The 6,509-nt window shown below is 38.5% G+C and overlaps 1 pseudogene; it reads right to left on the reverse strand.

The window, feature by feature from the left end:
- Window positions 1-4,612: 4,612 nt before the first annotated feature.
- Window positions 4,613-5,187, reverse strand: LOC123610394 (annotated as a pseudogene).
- Window positions 5,188-6,509: the final 1,322 nt, after the last annotated feature.

Below are 6,509 nucleotides of genomic sequence, written 5' to 3' on the forward strand. Positions count from 1 at the left end.
TTCCTGAGTTGTTAATTTTAGCCATCTTGACAGGTGTAAGGTGGTATCTCATTGTGGTTTTGATTTGTATCTTCCTGATGATGAGTGATGTTCATCTTTTCCTGTGTTTGTTGGCCCTCTGGATGTTGTCTTTGGAAAAATGTCTACTCATGTCTTCTGCCCATTTCTTAAATTTTTTTGTTTATTTTTGACAGAGCATGAGTGGGGGAGGGGCAAAGAGAGAGGGAGACACAGAATCTGAAACAGGCTCCAGGCTGTCAGCACAGAGCCCAATGCGGGGCTCAAACTCACCGCAAGATGATGACTTAAGCCGAAGTTGGATGCTCAACTGACTGAGCCACCCAGGCGCCCCTCTTCTGCCCATTTCTTAACTGGGTCATTTGTTTTTGGGGTATTGAGTTTGATAAATACTTTATAGATTTTGAATACTAACCCTTGATCAAATATGTAATTTGCAAATAACTTCTTCCATTCTATAGACTGTCTTTTAGTTGATAGTTTTCTTTGCTGTGCAGAAGCTTTTTATCTTGATGAAGTCCCAATAGTTCATTTTGCTTTTGTTTCTCTTGACTCTGGAGACATTTCTAATAAGTTGCTGCCTGTGTTCTCTAGGATTTTGATCGTTTCCTATCTGGCTTATATTTTAGAGCAGTTCCTTTACAGAGAAGAAAAACACAAAAAATATAGAAACATTTTAAAGTAATGTGTGAAGAAATTCAAATGTTAACAAGGGAGAGTGTTCTTTAAGAACAGTGAATCTAATATTCTAGGCCTGCCTTCTAGGCATTAATCAGGAGTCATAAGTTTGAGAAGTTAGGTGGGGTATGGAAAGTGGGAGGTTTAGTGTCTGAAATCTTCAGAGCATCCTACAGGAATAAGGAACAAAACTGGATTGCAGAGCTAAGATGAGAGGTCTTGGTAAATACTTTGACTGTGGTAGAGAATGTGAGGAAGAGAAGGAATAACAGATAAGCCTAGCTACAATACAAATCAACTTAAACTCTACTCAGATTGACATTTGCCCCTCCCCTAAATGTGTATTAAAAACAAAAATTCCCTTCAGAGAAGATGACTCAGGTCTTTAAAATTTCTCTGCAATATTTTAAACACATCTGGAATTAAATCAAACTTACCTGGAATATCCACAGGTAAAGATGGATATCAAAAGCCAAAAATAAAAACACAACAAAGATACCTGAAGATCAAGATTGGTTTAATAAGACACTGTTAGTAATTCATTAAAAAGTTAAAAAATTTTGAGAAAACAGAGAATATTTTGAGAGAATTTTACAGAAGTAAAAAATTTTTAAAGTCAAATGGGTTAAAGGTCACCTGGGTGGCTCAGTCAGTTGAGCTGACTTGATTTCACCTCAGGTTATAGTCTCACAGTTGTGAGATCAAGCCCCGTGTCAGTATCTGCATGGAGGTTGCTTGGGATTCTCTGTCTCCTCTCCCTCTCCCCTGTTCATGTGTTTAATCTCTCTCTGTCTCTCTCTCTCTCAAAAAAAAAAAAAAAAAGATCGAAATCAAATGGGTTATACTTATAAAATTGTAAAGTGTAATAACTGAACTTCAATACTCAATCTAAGAGTTTAAAAGATTTTTCGTAGCCGAAGAAAAAAAATTAAACTGGATAATAGGCCCAAATAAAATATTTAGTCTGAAGCCTGGGTGGAAAGCTGCCTTATTGTGAGAATTTCTCTAAATATCCCATAGGATAGCATCTCCACTCTCATTTTGTTTTTGTTTTTGTTTTTTTTTTTTTTTTTTTTTTGGCTCACTTTCATTTATGGTGTCTTTTTCCCTTATCTATTTGTTTATTTTTTTGTATTTAGAAATTTACAAGAATTCTTTGTGGCCCCAGATGAGCATAATTCCTGTAGGAAAAAAATGATATTTGCTTCTGGATATTTGAAAACATTTCCAATTGAGGATTTAATTAGAAACCAAGTAAGACTGAGGATAGAAACTCTAAAGAATGTATTTAGGCCTCAAAACGTGTGAACTAAGACTTGTGATCTAAAAGTACTTAGTAAGTATATTTTCTCTTGACTAGAGCCAAATTTGTAACAAATAAGTGTTTTTTTTCGTGTGTGCGTGTGCATGTGCACGTGTCTTACATCACCTTTTCATTGACGATTTAGCTCTCTGCTAGATTCCCAGTGTTATATTAAGGTCTTTAATCCAGCTCCAGACAATTTTATGGCCTAGATTTTTTGTTCTTCCTATCTGTTTTTGGAAGTTACAAATAATGCTATTGGCAAATAAAAATAATTTTAGGCTTGGTATGCTGTTTGCTATGTGACAGCATGTCATAGAAATAATAATTCCCTTTCTGTTTTTTTGGTTTGGCCTTCAAAAATTTCCTTCACATTCTTCAATGTTTAAAAAAGTTTTTTAATGTTTAAAAAGCTAAATTTTTTTGTTAATATTTTGGGTGTTTTACTGAAGTCTTACGGTATAAGGAACTTTGAGTAGGAAATATTTTAAGCCTACCATATTACCCTTCTTCCTCAAACTGCCGTGATTGCTTTCACCAAGGCCTCCATATTGTTCAATCTAGGAAGCTCTGAGTTTTCCTTGAGTTATTCTTTGAGTTATTGGTTGCACATGCCCTCATTGATCACTCCTTCCTTCTTGATGTGCTTTCTCTACCTTCCTTCCAGAATACTCTTTATTTCTTCCTCATCATTCTTCCTCAGGTGTTAATATCAGACCCTCATTGTCTCAACACTAATGCATGATAAAACTCAGAGGTTCTGTACTCAGTCTTATTTTCTGTTCTCTGTTTCTCTGGGACTGATCTCCTACACTCCCAAACTCAAAAGATGAGTATCTTTAGTTCAAGGTAAAGTTAAGTTGGGTACACACATTAGGAACCATCAGTGAGTGCACAGATGGTATATGAGCTTGACAGAGTATGAGATCAGTCCAGAGAAACGGCGAGTAAGACAGATTGAAATCTCCATGTGTATGTCTAAAGAGCCTCCAATAAAACTCCAGATTCTATTCCTTACCAGTTCCTCCTCCTGTGTTCTGACACCTTTGAGTCAAGTGTGCTTTCAGTGGACACCTTCGTTTCTTTGGATGCTCAGGCCAAAAACCCATCAGTCATCCCAGACTACTTTTCACATCTCACATTTGATCTGTATGAAAATACTGTAGTCCATACCTTCCAAATAGCTGAAATTCGACCACTTTACTGCTGCACACTTCGTTCTCAGCTGGTTTGCACTTGCTGTCTCGTCTGCCTGGACTCTGAACACCACAAAACCACTTGGGAACCTGATCAGCAATCTCCTCTTCAGACCTACCCTAACACCTTATTTAAAATCATGGCCGCCGTCATTCCCCTTGTGGAATTTCTCTCCATGTTACATACTGTGTATGGGTTTATTACTTGATTTTCCTTAAAAATTTAATGCGCATACAAGTATGGAGTTTTTTTTTTTCTTTCTTTCACTGCTATATCACCAGCTTCAGAACAAAGCCTGGCATAGAGTAAATTACAAAAAACAAAAAACACACCACATAGTTAATAGGTATCATTTTCTTGTATGAGATTGAGGCTAAAACAGTTTGTGTTTCCTAATGTCCTAGAGATGGTAGAATAGCTACAACTAAATCCTGATCATTTTAAAAGAATAACAAAAAAAAAAAAAGTTGTTTCTTATTGTCCCTTGCTGTGGTCATAAAAATTTCTTCACATGGTATCTGTGACTTCACAGTCTGACCCCAATCTGTCCTTTGAACCTCATCTCCCATATGAATCACTTTTCTTACAGAAGACCTATGTGAACCTCAGCTCTGTTCTAGCTGCCTTTCTCCAAAGAGGTCACGCCCTGTGGACACTGCTCCACCTCCTATTTCTCCCTTAGCCTGGGGTGACCTCTTTCCCTATTTCTGGCTAATCAAATCTTCCACTGTCTTCGACTCAGGTCAAATGTCACTTACATCATTAAGTCAGATCCAGTCATCTCAGTAAAAATTAATCTTTTTTCCATTTCAGGCACTGCCAAAGCACTTAGTTTTTATAGAACTTTTGGCACGTTACACTGTGCACCTCGTGTTGAATACAACCCTATGCCTGCTTCTTCTGGAACCTCAGGACACACGAAGCTTCTTGAGGACAGTATTTTGTGTATAATCACCTTTATAATCTTCCTTTAGGTCTTAACAGTGTTGCATATACAGTCAGCACTGAGTTAAATATTGCAGAAGTGCTTTGAACTACTCCATCATCTCCAGTTGTCCCTATAAGGAAAATATCCAATTCTTTTTTCTTTTTAATTCAAAGATCTTCTGTTTGTTTTTAGACAAAGGCCTTATAAGAATCACAGATGAATGCACAAACCACATTTTTCCCTCAATGACAAAAATACATGTTCAGTAATTTTTAAAACATCCATTTTTAGCGACCCAGCTAGCTGGAAAAATGTTGCTGGATTTTTTCTGGTCAGAGGGATGCTGCCTATCTTGGCTGTATTACCCACCACAAGAAGGAGAGCATAGATGGACTATGCTCATTTCAGACAACTAACTCTAACCAGCTTTGAAGAAGACTTGGTTAAGCTGGAGATACAGTTGCAAACTTTGCTTCCTCCTTCTCCCCTGAGGAAGTGGACACAGAAGCACACATCCAGGAAGATCTGGGTCAGTGAATTATTCGTGCTTTCACCAGCCAGACCTCATTGTGATGCCCGTATGGCTTCATGGGAGAGTCCTATCCGGAGCAATAGTAGATGTCACTCTGGCACGTGGCTGTGCCCTCCAAGGTGGTCCGTAGCTGGGCGGCATGAGCTGTGCAGTCTGCTTGCTCGGTGTAGCCACCAAACTCCAGGGAATAGATGTGTTCCCTCTCCATCTTAATGCTTTCATTGATGCAAACTGGCAGGTGGCTCTGAAACTGGTTTGGAATCCAGAACCAGACTTCTTAAATTTCTTCTGTAAGGAACCATCCTCACTGAGAAATACAACAAAGGAGATAGGAACTGTCATCCCCATCCCGATTCCCTTGTCCTGGGGGCCTCCCATGTACTTCATGGCTTTGGGCAATGCTTCCCGTACAGCCTCATCCACAGGCTTATCTGTCAGTTCCACTGTGGCAAACCGCCTGCCTTCACAGGTTGCGTCCTCATAGGAGACTTCTTCCTTGCCAACAGTCTGAAACAGCAAGTTCTTGACCATGCTCAGCATAATGTGGCTGTGGCACTCTTTTTTTCTGACTGGCTTCTAAGGTACTATAATGATGAATACTACAACCAATAGCACTTATTTACAACATGTTTTCCAGTAAAACCACATTACTTAAAAATGAGAACAGATATTAAGAGAAAATACATAGAGAAGCAAATGTGGGGTGGTCAAACATGTATCTAGGAGGGAAATTCTCCCTGAGACGTGAAGGGAAATTACGTCTGCCCAGACTGTTTAGTTCTTTAATTCTGGCCTGTATCAAGTCCAGTGGATTTTCAGCTTTTATTGTACATATGCTTTAACCCATGGGAGCTTGAAGTATATATCAGGTAAAGCAGATATGTTGATTCAGGTAATTCTGAAGGTACTTTGTTGGAGATAGTGTAAGTTGGTAAATACGGGAAAGATAGAGTTCAGACTAGAAAGAACCTTATCATGCTAAGACACTTGTATCTATTCCTTACACATATGAAGAACAAATGAAGGATTTTGAGCAGGGAAGGAACTTAACCATATTTGACATTTCAGAATTTAACATCAGATTTAGCAGGAAATATAAAACTGTCTAGGGAAGAAATTTGAGTCATGAAGTTTGTTAGAGTAAAAAAAAAAAAATGAAAGGTTCATTCTTGGCAGATCAGCAATAGTTGGGGGGGGGGGGGCGACCCATAAACGATTGCAAATTTAGACCACAGACCCTACAAAAATAATTTATTAAAGTATTTACTAATTCTGGTTTCATTAACTTTTATGGAATGCCTACGATAAATCTTGCACCTAAGAATATAGTGCTATTAAAGTGTTATATAGTGAATTATTTTACCCTGTCAAGGAGAGGAGAGTAATGGCTGCAGCTGAGAAGGAGCAGTGAGGGTTAACTGAGGTGAAGAAAGAAAAGAAGGGTATTTCAAACTGTACCAATAGCCTGCCCAACTCCAGTGGCAGGACAGGGCTTGGCAAGTATGAGAAACTGGTTTAGGTCCAGTAGTGACTTCAGAAGACAGAGGGCTCATGGTATTAGAGGAGACTGAAGAGACTGGTAAGGGCTAGACAAGGAAGGATGCTGTAGATCATATTACGAATTTCTCTTTTTTAGGTGTTTTTATTTAAATTCTAGATAGTTAACAGTATGGTAAAAATTGGTTTCAGGTGTAGTATGGGGCTTAGAAAATATATTCATTTGCATGAGGCCACCTTAAGCACTCAGGATATCTGTTCGGGACCATATGGGGCCTTCTCACTTGTATCCAGGAGATGGGATGTGCATAAGCATTGTTGGATGCCTTTTGTGGCCATCCTAGTGTGTATGTGCT

Source organism: Leopardus geoffroyi, chromosome A1, assembly GCF_018350155.1.
Source record: "Leopardus geoffroyi isolate Oge1 chromosome A1, O.geoffroyi_Oge1_pat1.0, whole genome shotgun sequence".
In the NCBI taxonomy this organism is placed as follows: Eukaryota; Metazoa; Chordata; class Mammalia; order Carnivora; family Felidae; genus Leopardus; species Leopardus geoffroyi.